This window comes from Protopterus annectens, chromosome 2.part1, assembly GCF_019279795.1.
Source record: "Protopterus annectens isolate FY-2018-M chromosome 2.part1, PAN1.0, whole genome shotgun sequence".
NCBI classification, from domain to species: domain Eukaryota; kingdom Metazoa; phylum Chordata; order Ceratodontiformes; family Protopteridae; genus Protopterus; species Protopterus annectens.
In genome coordinates this window covers 123,852,529-123,872,006 of record NC_056729.1, presented here as the reverse complement: position 1 = coordinate 123,872,006, position 19,478 = coordinate 123,852,529, and the positions used below count along the sequence as shown (strand labels likewise).

General features: G+C 51.6%; 1 protein-coding gene across 2 annotated transcripts in view; it reads left to right on the top strand.

Annotated features, from left to right (window-relative positions):
- FSTL5 (follistatin like 5) overlaps positions 1 to 19,478 on the top strand; it is a 3,739,468-nt gene that overhangs the window by 164,050 nt on the left and 3,555,940 nt on the right. The window lies entirely within an intron of this gene.

The window sequence follows — 19,478 nt, the reverse complement described above, 5'->3', positions numbered from 1 at the left end:
TACCCCAGTACTGATCGTGGCCACGTATCGGCCCGTAAACACCGCTGTGTGTTCCACAAGTGTCAAACAAGCAATCACCACCTGAAGAGGTGGCAACCACTAGCAAATAGGCCGTACAAAGTACAGGACCACAATGACTGTAAATATCCGGGACAGAATGACAATGGATAGTCGTCACGTACAAACAACCGCAGATATACCACCGATGTGACGGAGGAATACATGTAGGAAGCACACACACAGGCGATACCAACACCACATGACAACAACACTACCTACACTCCCAGAACAACAGACAAGTAACTGCCAACTTCCCAGGCAGGGATGGAGCACACAGACAAGCATACCGTGTATGTAGAGATGCAAGGCCCACAACCCGTATCCGTCACCTACAACCTCCGATATTCCCCATCGCACATATCAAAGGGATACAAGCCTTAATAGCAGCACAAACATACAGGCAGTCAATGACAGCTGCATAACCGCAACACCTCGTGTGGGAAACACTATCAACAGCGGATGCATACTTGCATCCGTTGTTTAAAGGAATACAACAGCTATGTTACACATCCGAATGCATGACACCATCAACATACACTGTCAGGACAGGGACACCCACATGTCGAACAGAATACCATACCCAACACACACAATCCATGGCTAACACCAGTGCGAAATGTACCCGACGCCACACATAGTGGCTGCAGTTACACATAACATAACACAATACAGACCATCCCCACGAAGGTAGGGAAATAACCAACGCCCAGGTGAGGAATGCAACCATGCCCTAGTTACGACGCGTAATGTACGAATGGAGTAGATGCACAGGTGATACGCGCAGAAGTACACACTGAGGAACAGCCATTGGTGTGATGAACCCACATGTTGCAGGTAACGACGGATATAAGGATGACTCCTGGGATATTCAAACCGCATGCTCATACCGAACTACAACCTACAAACGGATATAGTGAGAAAACGCAATAGCGAGACAAGTAACGAAAATGGAAAGAAACACAGAAAGGTATGTAAAACCCACGATATGTACGGGTGTGTAACGCATGATGTGTATGACGAAGCTGCACTGTATGTGAACGGTGTTTGTAAGTAAGGATACTTGTACATAATGCAGAGAGTGGTGAAAGGTGGTTATGTAGTGCTATTCTGCTGAGCATACCAATGACTGTGGACACCATGTGCACAGCAGTGGGACATCATGTACACAGCCGGGATAACACAAGGGCTGCCACAGGGGGGCAGAACACAGAACAATGCCACACCACACGCCGATGCTGGCAGTGGATGCCCAACAAGGACGTGCCATAGCAGGGGATAGGACATGTATGTATACTGTCACAGCACACATGTGTATGGGCATATACCGTCGATGTCATATGTAATGTGCGCACGACGTGCACGTATGCCTTGCAGTAGGGGATACTACGTCAACTATGTGTAATGTAAAGCTGTCATGGGGGATATGACAGACATCATACACAGTATCACAGGCATATCATGCATAATGGAGTTATGGCCTATTGGAATGTACAATAACAGGATATGTATGGCCTGTACATATGGGACAGAGTAGTAGCATAATAGCCATCCGAAATGGAAGGAACACCAAGTAACCATGGATAAATGATATGTAGCAGGTGCAATGTGGGCAACAATGAAGTCCGGCAGGTCCATGTGTAAACACATGTGCAGTGGACACAGTAGTGTCACCTCCCCATGGTAGTGTCCAGTGAACAGAAGAGGTGGGTGTCAACTGCATGTCTACACAGTACTGCTGCTGTGGTGGTACCATGACTACGTGTCACTCAAATAGCAAGGGAGCTATCACATGAACAGTGCCACTGTGTGTCCCTGTGGGATGTGCACAGGACCTATGTTCCTCAGCATGGTGTGTGTCGTGTCTGCGTAAGTAGCACAGAAGCTCAGCCCATGCAATGTGGCATGTGTGCACATATCCATGACTGGTGCGTTCACACTGCCCACTGCAATTGCCATGTATGAGTACTACATGCATCAGTAATGTGGAGGACATGGTCCATGTCAGAGCAGAAGACACCCCTGTGTATGTGGTATGCAGATGTGTACAGATGTGTTACCCGTCAGTCAGCCGCATATGTAAACTGTCTGAGCCTGGCACACATCATGGCATGATAATGCTGTGCCATGTAAAGTCGTAGCCGTCGTGGAAGGTACACCACGAATGTGGTATTGTAACCCTGCCCGTGTGTAGATGTGTGTATGCCACAGGTACAATGGCTACCTATGTACCAGCAACATGCACAGTACAGATAGGTGTGGCCCTGCAGATGTGTACCCATGCTACAGTGGAATATGGCAACCACAGCACCATGTGGGGCATGTGTGTGTACAGCAACCATGTACAATTTGATATGCATGTACGGGGACAGTATCCATGTGATACTCAGTGGATGAATGTTGCCATGCAAAGGTGATGTGTATGCACCATGTGTCATGCATCCTGATGCCATGACACCCACATGATGTATCTGCCACACCGACACCCGTACAGTTGCTATCTGTATGAGCTGTTGGAGCTATAATGGTGCCAGGTATGTAGATGTGGGATATCTAGGCATGGACAGTACTCTGTGACAGCATGTTGTGTATGTAAGCAAATAGTGAACATGAGGGGCCCCATGACTGAGGACTGTGTAATGCCACATGTACCTGACATGTAGTAGGTAGCATGATATGCTGGCACCACTGTGTGTCCTGCCCAGGAGTCATACAGCCTAAAATCCTGAGACACAGGGTACGATGTGACGGTGGATGTGTACATTGCCAATACCAGAATGTGGAATGGTGCTGAAGGCCAATCTGAGGACAATGTCTGAACTGTTGACCTCCGTACTACACCAAACACCCATGCAATGGTATGACAGGTGGCCAGCATGTGTATGTGGCATGCTGTGGCACACAGAAGCCCAACAAGGGTGCCAGTAAAGGCATGGAGGTCATCAATGAGTGTGTGAAGCACGTTTGTGAGGATGTGCCCCAGTGCCATACAGAATGGCCCTGGCATGGGTGTACGAATGCAGTCCCACACGTGCAATGCAGTGCCACCCATGTGTAGTGCGATAGATGCGGCAGTGTGACGGTGAAGGTACACAATGTCCGACAACAGGCTAGCAGTGAAGTCAGTGGGCTGGTGTGGAGACACATACCAAACAGGTTGGCGGGACATAACAGCTAGGGAGCTTGGAAGGTGACATCGGGACAGTGTCCTAGGAAATAACGTGTGCATGGCAGTACCATGTATCTGTCCACAGGGACATTATGATATCCATGTATGGATTGCAACCCTGTAGTGAGTGAGAGTGTGTATTGTTGGTAGGTACACCATTGCCTGGCATGTTGCCAACATTATCTCAGTCAGCAATGCCTGGGTGACTGTTGTACGTGACATCGAATGTGGATGTAGCCAAACAACACAGACATACCACCACACTGCCTGAGGACCCACACTGCAATGTGCGGCAGTCATGTGTAGGTAGCTAGCCTTGGAGCATGTGATGGACCACGATGACTCACCATGGCTGTCAAGTGATGCACCCCACACATGTGAATATACCCACCGTGCAACAGCCTGCACATGTGCCCATACAGCAGATGTGCATGGAACATGACCACCACCGTGGCGTCTGTGAAAAGGCCAGTACCGCCATGTCTCTGTGTGGAATAGCATGATCCCTACCATTGCGTACATGCTACGGAAGTGCACTGTGATATGTGGCAGCATAGTCATATAGACTGTCCATCTGCCGGGGTGCCATGCCATTAACAACCCCTGTCAGCCCACGGCAGTAGTACCGGCTGTAGAACACATGTACCATGTATGCTGCGATGGGTGTGTGTCCAGGGTGTAGCTAGCAGGGCCGTGAACCATATAGGTTCATCCACCAAAGGGGTGATAACCCCAGGTTTAACACACCAGACACATGGAGGTATTGTGCATGCTGAGGGTAGTGTAGGTATGGTATGTGTTGTGTAATGTGTCACCCAGCCAGGTGGAGTGCATGCCCAAGCATGTGTGGGTACATGGGTGTTCACTCTAGGGAAGTGTGGGTTGCTGTCAGCACATGGCAGTAGCAGCTGTCCGAGGCCCAATGTACAGTATGACAACACATACAGCATGTAACCTGTGGTGTACAGTGTAAACTGTGTTGCGTGTTACAATGTGTGTAGCGGTCACAAACATGGGTATCTGAACATTGAGCACCTACGATGCATTGTGTTCGGCAAATATCCAGTATGTGTGCAAAACATTGTGTGATGTGGGATCCCCTCACCTGTGTGTGTTGCAGTCCAGGTATGTGCTTGTGAGGTATGATCCGTGTACAATCTGTACTTGCAGGTGTGCTGTGCAGAGCATGGAGGCAGGTCCCAGGCACTGCAGATAAATGTGAGTCGTGCACTAGTGTGTGTGCCTTGCTTGTGTGCAGCACAGGGGAAGGTGCAAGCATTGTCCCACATGACCGCATGCCATGCCTGCCTGTGACAGCCCTGCTGTAGACAGTCATGTGACACTGCCACAGAGGCAGTATAGCATGTGAAGATGTACATGTGTGCTCCACACCCCAGGCAGATGTCCGCAGGTCATATGTGCAACAGCAGTGTGGTCGACCAGGACAGTCATAGTGGTCTGATACCACATGCCTGTATAAGTACAGTATGAGCATAGTCAACAGTTGCAGTGACAGAGTAGGTCAATGTACAGTGTCCCCGTGTTCAGGCCACCGCCTACCGTACACTTGGCTAGACACACACCCAGAGGGTGAATATACCGGTGAGCCATCACATGTCCCAGTACACGTAGCCTGTATAATGCCATCACAGGGCGGTCACAATAACATGTGGTATGACAGACATGTTGTACCAGGTGATGTGTCATGTGCGCATATGTTGAGTTGCACAGCCATTCACACGTCCACAACATATCAGTGCATGATGCCTAGTGTAACATGATGTGTGGAACTGCACTGTGATCCACACCTGGGTTATCTGAGACAGGTGTGTTGTGAATGGTGTAACCCATGGTTCCACGGGATATACACTGGTGCTGTTGGCTGCCATGCTGGGGGCCACCAGTGGTGCCTGCAGTGGTCATACAGACATACTGCACACATTGTTCTGGCAGGAATGTCCATTGTTGTGGATGATGTGTTGCTACGTGAAGGTAGGTGTGTGTCGTGAATGTTACCCATACAGATGTGACCATCAGGCGCAGTCATGGTTGTCGATGGCATCACACCCATCCACAGCTGTCAGAACCGTGTCCCCAGAACGGGTGTCAGCCGCCCTCGTACTGTGTGACCTATGTGCAGATGGCGGAACACCTCCTACTGGCTGACTAACAGTGTCATCTAGGAAGGCTATGTGATGGCTGGAATACGCCGTCATAATGTATAATGCCGGTATCCCAATTAAGTACATGGAATCACACACAGTACGCCATGGCTGGCATGTAAACCATGTATAACAATGACTGTGTGACAGAACACAAACAATGCGGAGCCATGTTGGACATGCACCCAAGAGAACACCAAAGGAGGTATGTTGCACATATCGATGTACAACTGTCAGCTATGGCCATAGCATGGATGCAGACGCATATCCCACACAGGCTGTACCATGCCATGTAGGTAGGGGGGCATTGCACGACTACATGTGACAGTTGCTGTACCGACACATGTACTGCATATCTGTCATGTAGGGGTAGCAGTGGTACGTGACTGTTGTACATGCCTGTACATATTACCATGTCCCACAGGATATGTGTTATGTGTGTACAACACGTGTTGTACCGTCATCAAGCTGTGAAGTGTATGGCTGCCAGTGTACCTGTGTGACATGGTCTGCAATGGGTGCAAAGGTACGGTGCACCAGCTGACATGGGGGTGGCAGCAGGCACTGGATGTAGACATATGTGGTACCCATGTCAGGCCAGGCAAACATCCATGTGCATGGGATAGCAGTGTGTGGGCACATACAGCACTGTGTTGAACAATATCGCAGCACATAGCACCTGTCAGGGGTAATGTGTATGCATGGATGTGCGATACCTGCATGCACCATACACACCCCCACCAAGCAGCGTGCAGCCTACCTTGCAGAAGGCCAGTGTCCACACCATGTTGATAGACATGTGTAATGTCCATATACACATAAGCAATGACATATGGAATGACAGCCACACTGCCAATATCAGTACCCCCCAGGTGGGTCACATCCCAGTGCCATGTATGTGACATACCCTGCCATACCATGCAGCCCTGCTCAGCAAGGCTGCACATGCTATCACAGTCCTACATGGTGCGATGGACAAATGGCACTTGCACTATCAACCGTCCACACCAGTAATGTGGCACTGATGCACCCTGTGGTGTCACAGGTGCTGTGTGTTTGTGTGGACAACGTGCGTGCGCACATGCTATGCATGACCTTTCCTGCAAATGTCACATGGTTACACATTGTCCCATGTGTATCACATGTGCAATACAGGTGAGCCGTGGCAGGTTGCCCAACACCCGTACAGTGCTGTGTAGATGTACATGGCACAACACATGCATGTACAGGTGTCCATGTGTATGTGTGCAGTGCCACCACTGACGTTCATAATGGCCGCGTACGTGATGCCTACTGACATATACACAGCATCCAGGTGAACAGTACAACTGTTGTTACATTGGGACATGTGCCAACTGATATGAACACAGGCGCAGGCAGGTACACATGTCCACAGCAGGCTACCATCAACATGGTGTGTGTACAGTGTGATGAGATGACACACAGATATGATATGAAACCCACTGCTTAATGGTGTGATGGCAACACGTCAGCTGTGTCACTGCCATGATGCATCGCAGAGATTACTGTGCAGATGTTGTACATGTCATAGCAATGTATGTCCAGCAGTATGCCAGTACAGCAGTGTAAATGTGACCTGTCACCATCATTATGTCTTACAGATAATGCCACGTTCCCGGCTGCCAGCTTTCAGCCGCCAGGAGGATGACGTGATTATCCCGTTGCTCCACGACAACTACGATATACTATTCAGCCATGTGCCACAACAAGCACAGCAACGGGATGACTTGTGGCAGGATATGCGCAGGAGAGTGAACAACGTGGGTGGCAACAACCGCACCTACCAGCAGATCCGCCGACACTGCACAGACCTAATTCGCCACGCGAAACTGCGTGCCACCGCAATCGCCAGACAACAAGGTGGGACAGGTGGTGGGCCACCAACCCAGCCCCCACTCACACACATGGAGGAGCTCCTGGCCAGTCTGGGGACACCCAGGGAACAAAATGCAGAAACAATCGCTGCCATCGTGGAGGTGGGTGTCTCCCAACCAACGAGCCTGGAGCTGCCTGGTAAGTCAGTCTTGCATGTGTGTATGATAACTGACGTAGGTGTGGGTGTCATAGTACACCACATAATGTACCAACACATGCCAGATATATGGCCACACAAGCTGCATACTACAGTATGCTATGTTATGTTTGCAGACATGTGCATAACACATGCTACCACACAGGTACATGATGTGACATGCACAGTGCTTACTGTGGCTACAGTAATGGATAATGTGTATACTGTTGTGTCGCCCCTATACAAGTACCTCTGGCATGTCGCACAGACATGGTTCCATCGCAGGTGAGACTGTTGCTAGTAATAGGCATGTTACACTGTATAGATATTCCCCATGTGTCCAGGTATGACATGCACACCTGGGTCTGCTCCAGTCACGGTATACAGGTTGCACCACCCGACACACACGCCACCCATGCACAGTAGATACAACCGTTAGTATACACCGGCATGACACCACAATACCCATCGTTGTGATATGTGCAGTCAGCTATGCATACAATGGTGGAGGTGTTCTACAATGGCTGCATGTGTAGTATGCATCGGAATGCCTTTGCGGTAAGCACACAGTACCACATAGTGAGCTGTGATCTGGCCAGCACACAGGTGTTACCAATGTGACCTATGCCCCTGCATTGTGTGCACACGTTGTGACATGGCACATGACATGTCCCATGCACGTGGTGTTCTGTCTGCAACATTGTCACACCATGACATGACCTACGCACGACATAGCAGACATCCACAATGTCTGCATAGCCTTCGGGAATGTGACACCTCAGACTAGTACGGGTGTATGTCACATGGGCCACCTTAGAGATGTGTACACGATGCCCATCACACACAAATGTCCATGACCCAGTAAAACATGGCCATGGGTGAAACCCACAGGCATGTTGCCACACAGTACATCTGCAGTGGGTAGTCATCTTTGCACCCTGTCCACACATAGTGCGATCATAGCTGTAGTGGACCCCCTGTACATCTGATGTGGTACACCAGACAAACAAAATGCCTGTCTGCAGCCACTGGAGGTGCCACCAATGTCTAACATATACGTGTTGTGGAACAGCATGACTGTGTTGCAGACATGGCAATGCAATGCGTCCATGTTACGCATCGCACAGAAACATACCTGTGTCTTGCTGCCATGCAGTGGCACAGTGCCCGTACTCCCCACTGTACAGCTATGTACACAGCTCACACCAACCACACATGCACAGACATCCTTGTTACACATGCATTCTATCTGTAGCCTGTACACATAACACTGCACCGTGACGTCCAGTTTGTTGTGGTGCATGTGGCGGGACACCATTGTCACATGTCCAGATGTTATCGCACATGTTTGTGGTGTACATGACAAAGTGATGCCAGCCATGTGTAGTGTTAACCCGCCTGTGGCCACACGGTGTATCACGGTGATGCATGCAAACTACCATGAATGTGTGTACTGCAAGCCTACTGTAATGACACCTGCTTGATGTAGTGTGCACCCCAGGGCAGTATGCATACTACCACTATCAATGTCTGGCCTGCATTCACTGAGCTGTGGTGTGGGAATGCTGCATGCCACCTGCAATATCACATGCATGATGTGTCTGCATGTGTGTGTCTGCGTGTGTGTGCCAGCGTGTGTGTGTCTCCGCATGTGTGTGTGTGTGTGTGTGTCTGTGTGCGTGTCTGTGTGTGTGTGTGTGTGTCTGTGTGTGTGTCTGCGTGTGTGTAATGTATCTTACAGTATGTCTTTGTATCCACAGGTGCTGTAGGTGCGTTCCCCTCCTGCGGTCCATCTGATGCTAGTGTCCCCACAGATACTAGCGGTGATGACCATATGCATGAGGCACAGGCAAGGTCATCACGGGCAGAAGCTGCGCCATTGGTTAACATCCCACCTATGTCCCCTTCATCTCTGCACACGGTTCAGATGCCGACACATACCACATCACCGTTGCCCATAGAGGAAGGACAGTCAACGTCTGTTGATACTGAGCAGGACTGTGTGGTGGCTGGAGAAGGTGCGGGTACACACCATGTTGCTAGTGTAATGACTGGTGATGTGCCACACAGGCATGTGGCTGGTGTTGCTCGTAGGAGGAGCTCTGGTAGACATGCACCTGCCATACAGGGTGCAGCAGCTGGTATCACCAGACACATGTTTCAGACTGTAATGGCGGCACAGGCACGTGCCGAACGGCAGAACCAAGAAGGGCAGAGGCTGCAGAGGGCCGCAATCCGTTCCTTAAATGAGAACATCCAGTCATTGGCGAATGCTCAACAGCAGCTTGCCGATGTTCTGGATAGGAGATTAGGTGAGATGGTTGGCATCCTCGACCGAGGCATGTCAATCCGCGAGCGTGAGCTGTCTGTGCTGGAACACCTGGTAGGGGTGAGGCGTAGGACACGTGGCCGTAGGCCAGCAACACCACCTAGTGCAGGTCGACGTGTGAGTGCCACCTCTCATGCCCACTCACACAGTGCTGGTAGCAGCAGTAGTGCAGCTGGTGCTACACCAACCACACCAGGACACAGCAGGCCACGTGGACGTGGCCCTGGCTGGTCCCAGCGTGGACACAGTTCCAGCGGACATGTGTCATCGGAGAGTGGCCACTCCATACCTCCACCCGGTAGTGCCCATGTGACCCCAGGCAGGCACGGGTCACGTGGCCACAGGCGGACACAGTGAGCCATACAACCTGCACTGTACAGTCTGGGGCTGCCAAGTATACCCCGTGTAGGCATCACAGATGGCTGAACTGTGTACACACATACCCACACACAGCAGATACAACTGTAGGGCTCCACCACATCCACATGCATACTGCACAGTCATGCCCAGTATATGCACCGGCCCTTACACACACACATGATGTCATCCATTGGTACAGCCTATGCCCCTGGCACACATATCACCCTGTGCATATGATGAAGCCTCTGCCGCAGTACCGTGTTCCACACCATCGGTGCACGGTTATGCAAACATATTCTGATGCACAGGGTGGACAAGATAGTGAGAGGTGTATGTGATACCTGTGTCCGCATAGTGCGCGATGTGTATGTTGCAGTGGTTGTGTATGACAGGTGACAGGTGCGTATGTGATGTGGGTTGTGTACCGACATCATGCAGCAGACATACCATGTAGTGCAGGTGCAGCATACATTGATCTGTGTACACGGTATGCGTGGCGGTTACATGTGTAGCACCATGTTGGTTCTGTTAACCTGTATGCCAAATATGGTGTACTTGCATGTGCCTACTGGGAGCACTGTTATCAGTCCCCCATGTGTAGCTGTGGGTTACCCACAGGCACATCTGGCAATATCAGCATACCACAGGTACCCGCAACCTGCATGGACCCCTACATAGGTACATAGGCACATAGGTACATACCAGCCTATGTGCCCTATGGCATGTGTAAGCCTAGCCAAAGTGTGTGTGGCTGTCACCACCCCTTAGGATGAGGATACTACATCCATCGGTTCACTGTCCCTCTGTCCAGCAGTGACACAGAGATAATGCCTGGCGCATACCTACGATCACACATCCACACGTCAGGATTACTCTTGGACAAAGTCAGTCAGTGGCTCTGCTTCACATGGGCTGGGAATCCTTTCCATGTTGTAGGGGGTCTCTGGGCGATGACCCTGTCCCCCCAGCACGTCCTATTGATGTCCGTGTTGAGGTATCTGTCAGTTGCATCTGTGCGCGTGTTTGCATGGAGCCTAGGAGGTGGACCATGTCCATGTCACCCAGGTCGGACATGGCCATGTATGACAGGCACAGATCACCTCAGAGCAGACGGGCTGAGAAGGTATACAGCCGGAGTCCCCTCGGTTGGGCAGCGTGTGACACATGTCTCTGCACCTTCATCCCTGTGTTGTGGAATGTTTGTGGTCCTTCCGAGTGCTGCAGGTGTCAGGTTAGGTACATCCCAGATGTGGCGTTGGATGCAATCATTGGTCTGATGTGTGAAGAGTACAGGGGTACAATGAACTCCCCTGATGTGGATGTGAATCCCTTCCTGAACAGGTGGCCACAGTGGAATGTCTTCCCAACCACATTGGCAATGTGAGTGTCGACAGAGGTTACCGACAGGTGTGGTACCCATGTCCCTGATCACGTCCACCATATCTAATGGATCACCACATATATGGTAAGTCGGGGTGAACATGTCTTTCACACTGGGTAGGTCAACACCTTCCCTGGCATGTAGCATCAGGCCATGGCTCTGGCACCAGTTATCCATTTCTATGAGACCCCAGGTGGATGTCCGTGTCTGATGGGGTGTTGAGTATGGTGGCCGGTGTGCAGTCATCTGCATACCTTGTCTGCCACAATCCCCCTATGTTTGCATGCACATTGGAAGGTTGAATGCTGAACAGGAGGTGGCCCTGGACTGAGCCCTGTGGGCCACCAGTCGAGACCAGCTTGACGTCTGACATGGCACCAGGAACACAAACCCTGTGTGGTGTGACCTCCATCCAGTTGGCAAACCATCGTGTGACATATGTCTCCACATGTACGCTAGTGAGCCTTTCCATGCTGCCCACGTGGAGTGTTGTTTGAACGCACCCGCCAGGTCATGGTAGTCTGTGCAAACCGACGTACCCCCATCAATTGCCTTAGTGACCCCTCCAGACAGGTCGAGCAGGTTTGGGAGGCAGGATCTGCCCTTGACTAAGTCGATGTGGGTATGTTCCGGTATTGGCTGTACACCACTGTCTGTATTTATGGGCTCCAGTATGGACCTCCCACAGCTTTGCAGACAAGGCTTGTCAAGCTGATAGGGCAGGGATGTCTACAGTCCATAAGAGCACTACCCTGGTGTAGTGGGACCACAGTTGCCGTATGCCATCCAGCGGGGACCTAGCCCGTAGTAAGCCTAAGATGACACAGCGGCCTTATGTGTGGGGCGAGGGCCTCAATGAGGTTGTGTAGCACACAGCCAGGGACACCATCTGGTCCCATTGGTGCTGTGTTCACCGCTTAACAGATATCAGATCTCTCCTGAGTATACGGGATGTTTGGGAGGCTAGACTCTGGTGGGATGGATACGTCCCCTCTTGGGGGGGGGGGTAGATGTATGCATGGAACATGTCCGCTGGTTTGTTGACAATGTCTGTGGGTTCAGTGATCATTGTACCATTCTGGAGTAATTCCGGGCATGACTGTGTGCTCCCACCCATGTCCCTACCACAGCTAAGGAAGGCCCTATGGTTGTCTTATGTGTCCTCTGCAGTACCACTCCCACAAGCGGCCTTGGATGATTGTATGTGTGATCGTATGTTAACGCCGGTATTAATCAGTGATGCCTTCCCTGGTACTGATATTGCTCTGTCATGTATTAGCTCCAACTGTTGTTGTACAGTTTGTCAATGGCTGGGGTCCACCAGACCATGTGCCTGCCTTCGGTGGACAGGGTCCTGATGTTATCAGGATCGCTTGGTGCAGACATCCCTGGGGGTGCTCATAGAAGGCATTTGTAATGGTTTCAGCAGTGTGGCCTGTGTTTACCACTGGCATGGAGGCCTTGTAGGGTACCACACCGGTCGTATGACGTGTGTTGTTCGCTGTGGAGAGGTCGTCACTTTGGTCTCCCATGCCGGTGTTGGGTGCAGGATGCGGATCACCAGTGGATTCACTATACGGTCTGACATCACCATTGAGGGATGTACATCCTGTGTGGAGCATATCCTCCCCATGTGTGATGATCAGAACTGGTATACGTCCCCCCCTTGTGGGTATGGTGCATGGGTGTTCCACAGCAGTCAGGTGTATGAACACCTTGGACCTTTGGCGTAGGGTGTTGTGTCCTGGGTAATGTTCTTGGTCTATGTATGGGTGGTTGTTGTCACCCAATATGACGGTGTTGTGAGAGCATTCACACTCACCAGTGTCTTCAGGACGGCTGTGCAGGTATCCTGGGTTTGGGAGGGTGGTCTGTAGCATGCAACAAACTGTAGGGCAGTCCTAACCATGGTTAATTGCACCTGGATATTCCCCGCTGCTGCGTGCATCTCTGCCAACATGGAGGTGTGTGTATCCGTCATGGAAATGGAGACTACCCCTCCTTCTGTGTTAGGTCCGGGTTATGGTCCTGAACGCATGATATGGGGTATGACCCGATAGTGCTGGGGTGCTCTCAGCAGCCCTGACCAATGTTTCAGTCACAGCACTGACATCGATGTCCTCCATACTGAGGAGGGCATTTGAAGGTGTGCAGCTTGGCCGTAGACCACTGGCAGTGAGCAGTATTATCCTGTGTGTTCTCCAGGCCTGTAGTGTAGGGTGGTAGGTTTATCATTCCAGCCGTGCCTGCAGTGAGCACTGTGGGGGTGGCAGGTGCCTTTACCAAACCCTTGAAGACCGGGGGCGACAGCTGCCAGCCATACCATGCGAAGGGGCGTGGCGTGCCAAGCATGTCATCCCAGGTATGAGGAATCCGGATCCCCTCAGACTGACACCGGTAACCAGGCACATTATCAAGGGTGACCACATTGAGCCAGTATAGTGGCATCATACTTGATGAGGGTGGGATACTGCCCAGGGTCAGGGACATGCCGGCCTGGGCTACACAATCTGAGTGGCCCTCTATGTCTCCTGCAATGTATCCCAGGGTGGTATGCCACCAGTCGTTGACACCAGCATGGGCAATGACCGCGTCATACCTGCACATGCTGCGGAGTGACCTGAGTGCGTGTGTTATGTGGCGTATTCCAGCGCCCGGCAGGCAGCATACTGTGATCATTCCCTTGTTCAGTGTGGTGGGTGGGACGTTGGTGTGTCTGGCAGTGGCGTCACCCATTACAGGTGTGTCTGGCAGTGTGTGTGTCGCCTTTGGGGTTCGACAGTTTAGCACACAGACGTTGAGAAGTATGTGTTGCATGTCCTATGTCTTGTGGAGGCAGTAGCTTGTGTGTCTGCTTCACAGTGCTCGTTAGGTTCGTGACATGTCTTACAGTGCCTCCAGGTATGTCTTCGTGTGTTCATGTGTTTGATTGGCATTTGCGATAGTCACATGTGACACTGGGTATGTGGTGAGCATGGTGTCCTTCCCCTCCCGCGTGGTCTTGCCGGTCATGGTTTGAGAGAGCACAGCCCCCTGTCCGGCTATATAGTTGGGTCTGTCACATGTATTATGTTCACTGGGAGAGGTGCGGCTTGTCCGTGTCCATGAGGCACCTGTAACAGTGGCCAGGATGCCCAGATTCACCATCTGAGCAGGAGAGGTCGCTAGCAATTGACCCTTCGGCATGCCAGTGAATGTGAATACATCTGCTGTGTAACCGGTTCAGAAGGCACCTATAGGGAAGTGGGCACACAAGGGGATTCTAGGCCAGTGTAGTACTCCATTTAGTATACATGTACTTTATCTATGTAGGAATAGTATGGGAGCAGGTGCAGAGCTTTTGTGATGTAGAGAACAGACAGTCGGATTGCAAGAAGAGAGGTCATACACATAAACCTGTGGAGCACGGAGCCGGATACAGTGTAACGTTGCTTACACGGTACATGACGCACATGTCCACACATATACTGCACCTGACTCCTGTGTTCGGTGCCACAGGCTACGGTGGACAGAGACCCCACATGCATGGCATGACACAGTACAGGTATGGTGACATTCTGCAGGTGTCGTACGCAGTGTGCTGGCTACTGTCTGCAGGTGTCACCTGTCAGCTGTGGTGCACAGTGTTCGACAGTTGGATGCTGTACCGGTACAGGAATATTCCCGTATTCGTGGGGCGTACACCTCTATGGCACACACACCATTGTGTGCAGATGGGGACACCTGTCTGTGTGGTCGGCACCATCACAAGACAATGCACCGACGTGCCATGTCACAGGGGGTGGTCTTGCACAAGTGGCCAGTAAGGCTCACAGGTATGGCAATGATAGGGCTGTACAATGCAGCACCACTACGGGATGGTCACCCTGTGTGGTCAGTGTCCAGTCACAACACGATATCTGCATACACCCTCTCAACAGGCAGCAGACATACACACATGTTGACACACTGACATGGTGGTGGCCACACATGTCTACACGGAGGGTTGACGTGTTGCATGTACTACACCATCCACATCGATGCACCCCACACTGAGGTAGGTACAGATCTCTACCATGGTGTACAGTGATGTGTGGCACGTGGCATATAGTCTCCCCCGATCTGTGGCATACATGGCCACACATTCCTGCACACATGTTGGTGCTAGGAATGCCACACCCGCTACATGGGATTTGTGCAGGCGTGCAGCGGTATGTGGTGCATCCTGCGTACTACCACTGTATCTAGCAGCTGTGCCAATATCTGCACGTGGGAGGTGGTAGGGGTTACAGTGGCAATGTGACATATGATCGATCCCGCATGGCCGATGGGTATGCATCATGGCAGCGCTGTCATGTAAAGGCGACATAGCAGACTGTATGCACATGGCAGGGTAGGATGGTGTGTGACACACGTGTGACCAGCACCTGCACACATGCATGTGGACAGGTGTTTAAACAAATGGTGTACACACAGACTGCCATGCGTGCTGTTACTATGCCACCATATGACGGCCCCCATGATGGGTATGTATGTGGAAGGGGGTTGCAACTGTGTTACGGACACCAGACACTGCCCCTGCACGGCTGCACCATGCACAGTACACGTGTCACATGTATCCCCTGTTGCCATGTGTGTATGCATTGCTACATTGTGACATGTGTGTCAACATACATGGAACATGGACTGTGGTTTGGTATCACAGCTGTCACAGGCAAACTGTACAAGGGTATGTGTCCCTGTGAACACCGCTACACCCTGTAGGGGGTGCATACCACAGACATGTATCTGCCTTCCCTTCATGTGTGTATTACCGCGTACGCCTGTGTCATGCATGTGGTACATCACAGGCTTCGTGCGTGTCCTGCGTGCAGTCCATGCACACAGCCAGGAAATCACATATGTCACATATCCGGACATTGTTTCACTGTGGTACAGCTGCAGTCATGTGTCATACCTGTGTCAGGCCAGTGGTATGTGTGGAGCACGCCTGTCCGTGTGTACCGGTATGGGTGGACTACATCACACCTGTGGGATCATTGATAGTACATGTGTACTCTGCACGACGGACATAGTCTTCTGGACATATGTCACATGCAGTTTCTGGACCGTGAGGCATACTGCTGCACCGATGACATGGTGCTGGCATAGCAGCTACGGTGTACACTACGGTGTGTACATGTTCAGCCTGCACTCGTGACGCCTGTGCTGTCATCTGTGTGTGTACGTGTGACTGCATGTGTGTCCTCCCTGCGCGTGTGTACGGGTTTACGTGGCCGTGACTTGCGGTGTGTGCACTCCGTCTGCATGCCGGATGGCGTGTAGCACATACTACGTGTGTGAGCATGGCCGGGTCGCTGTTGTGTGGGTGGACACACACGACGGTCCACATTCTGCCTCCCATGCCGTCACCCAATGTGTATGCCTGTCTGCACTGTGCTGATTCTAAGTGTCTGAGCATGCCCAGTAAGCAGCTGTGTAGATGGACACACAGTACAGTGCACACCGCGCCATCTGCATTGATACCCCGGGTGCATGCCTGTTTCCCCTCCGCAACTGCCACGTCTGTGGCATGGCCGGGTTGCTGTTGTGTGGCTGGACACACACGACGGTCCACATTCTGCCTCCCATGCCGTCACCCCATGTGTATGCCTGTCTGCACTGTGCCAATTCTAAGTGTCTGAGCATGCCCAGTAAGCAGCTGTGTAGATGGACACACAGTACAGTGCACACTGCGCCCATCTGCATTGATACCCCGGGTGCATGCCTGTTTCCCCTCCGCAACTGCCACGTCTGTGGCATGGCCGGGTTACTGTTGTGTGGCTGGACACACACGACGGTCCACATTCTGCCTCCCATGCCATCGCCCCATGTGTATGCCTGTCTGCACTGTGCCGATTCTAAGTGTCTGAGCATGCCCAGTAAGCAGCTGTGTAGATGGACACACAGTACAGTGCACACCGCGGCCGACTGCGTTGATACCCCGTGAGCATGTCTGTCTCCCCTTCGCAACCACTGGGTGTGAGAGGCATGGCCAGTACACCAGTCGGGGGTACACACGACAGTCGGCACCGATGTCTGCTACTAGGCGTGTAGCCATGGCCATTGACATCCTGCATAGCCATGGTGACCATCCAGGTGACTCATATATGGCTGTCATGCCACATTGGCTGCTTACATCCTGCACGCCGGATGCCCTCTCATAGGGTATACTGTAATGTGGTGCATCCCGTATTCATGTCGTGATGTACTGCTCCGTACTTAGTTGGTATTCCCGACTGCAGCACTACCGTGTTACTGTACGGCCACCTTGGGATGGTAACAGGCTGTGTGACTGCGCACTCTGTCTTCATTCCCTATCGGCCGCATTGCCTCTGCAGATGATACCACCCACCTAGGGGTATGCCTCCTGACAGTGCTGTGCTCAGTAATCTCGGTAGCGCGTTCTGTAAATGCATCATGCTGTAGTGAGTTCATGTAGGTAGGCGTAGGTTCGACTCCCGGCCCGTGTGTGTGTGTGTGTGTGTGTGTGTGTGTGTGTGTGTGTGCGTTTCCAGCTGCCTCTGCAGATGAACATGCTTTTAGACGCTTCGCAACACATACCTTTGCTATTGCCGGCTATTCCCCTACGGGTGATGTCACCCGTCTAGAAGTATGCCTCTGACAGCGCTGTGCTCAGTAATCTCGGTAGCGGGTTCTGTAAATGCTTCATGCTGTAGTGAGTTCAAGGTAGGCGTAGGTTCGACTCTCGGCCCTTCCCTGTGTGTGTGTGTGTTTCCAGCTGCCTCTGCAGATGAACATGCTTTTAGACGCTTCGCAACACATACCTTTGCTATTGCCGGCTATTCCCCTACGGATGATGTCACCCGCCTAGAAGTATGCCTCTGACAGCACTGTGCTCAGTAATCTCGGTAGCACATTCTGTAAATGTTTCATGCTGTAGTGAGTTCATGTAGGTAGGCGTAAGTTCGACTCTCGGCCCTTCCCTGTGTGTGTGTGTCCAGCTGCCTCTGCAGATGAACATGCTTTTAGACGCTTCGCAACACATACCTTTGCTATTGCCGGCTATTCCCCTACGGGTGATGTCACCCGCCTAGAAGTATGCCTCTGACAGCGCTGTGCTCAGTAATCTCGGTAGCGTGTTCTGTAAATGCTTCATGCTGTAGTGAGTTCATGTAGGTAGGCGTAGGTTCGACTCTCGGCCCTTCCTGTGTGTGTGTGTGTGTGTGTGTGTGTGTGTGTTTCCAGCTGCCTCTGCAGATGAACATGCTTTTAGACGCTTCGCAACACATACCTTTGCTATTGCCGGCTATTCCCCTACGGGTGATGTCACCCGCCTAGAAGTATGCCTCTGACAGCACTGTGCTCAGTAATCTCGGTAGCGCGTTCTGTAAATGCTTCATGCTGTAGTGAGTTCATGTAGGTAGGCGTAGGTTCGACTCTCGGCCCTTCCCTGTGTGTGTGTTTCCAGCTGCCTCTGCAGATGAACATGCTTTTAGACGCTTCACAACACATACCTTTGCTATTGCCGGCTATTCCCCTACGTGTGATGTCACCCGCCTAGAAGTATGCCTCTGACAGCGCTGTGCTCAGTAATCTCGGTAGCGCGTTCTGTAAATGCTTCATGCTGTAGTGAGTTCATGTAGGTAGGCGTAGGTTCGACTCTCAGACCTTCCCTGTGTGTGTGTGTTTCCAGCTGCCCCTGCAGATGAACATGCTTTTAGATGCTTCGCAACACATACCTTTGCTATTGCCGGCTATTCCCCTACGGGTGATGTCACACGCCTAGAAGTATGCCTCTGACAGCGCTGTGCTCAGTAATCTCAGTAGCGCGTTCTGTAAATGCTTCATGCTGTAGTGAGTTCATGTAGGTAGGCGTAGGTTTGACTCTTGGCCCTTCCCTGTGTGTGTGTGTGTGTGTGTGTGTGTGTGTTTCCAGCTGCCCCTGCAGATGAACATGCTTTTAGACGCTTCGCAACACATACCTTTGCTATTGCCGGCTATTCCCC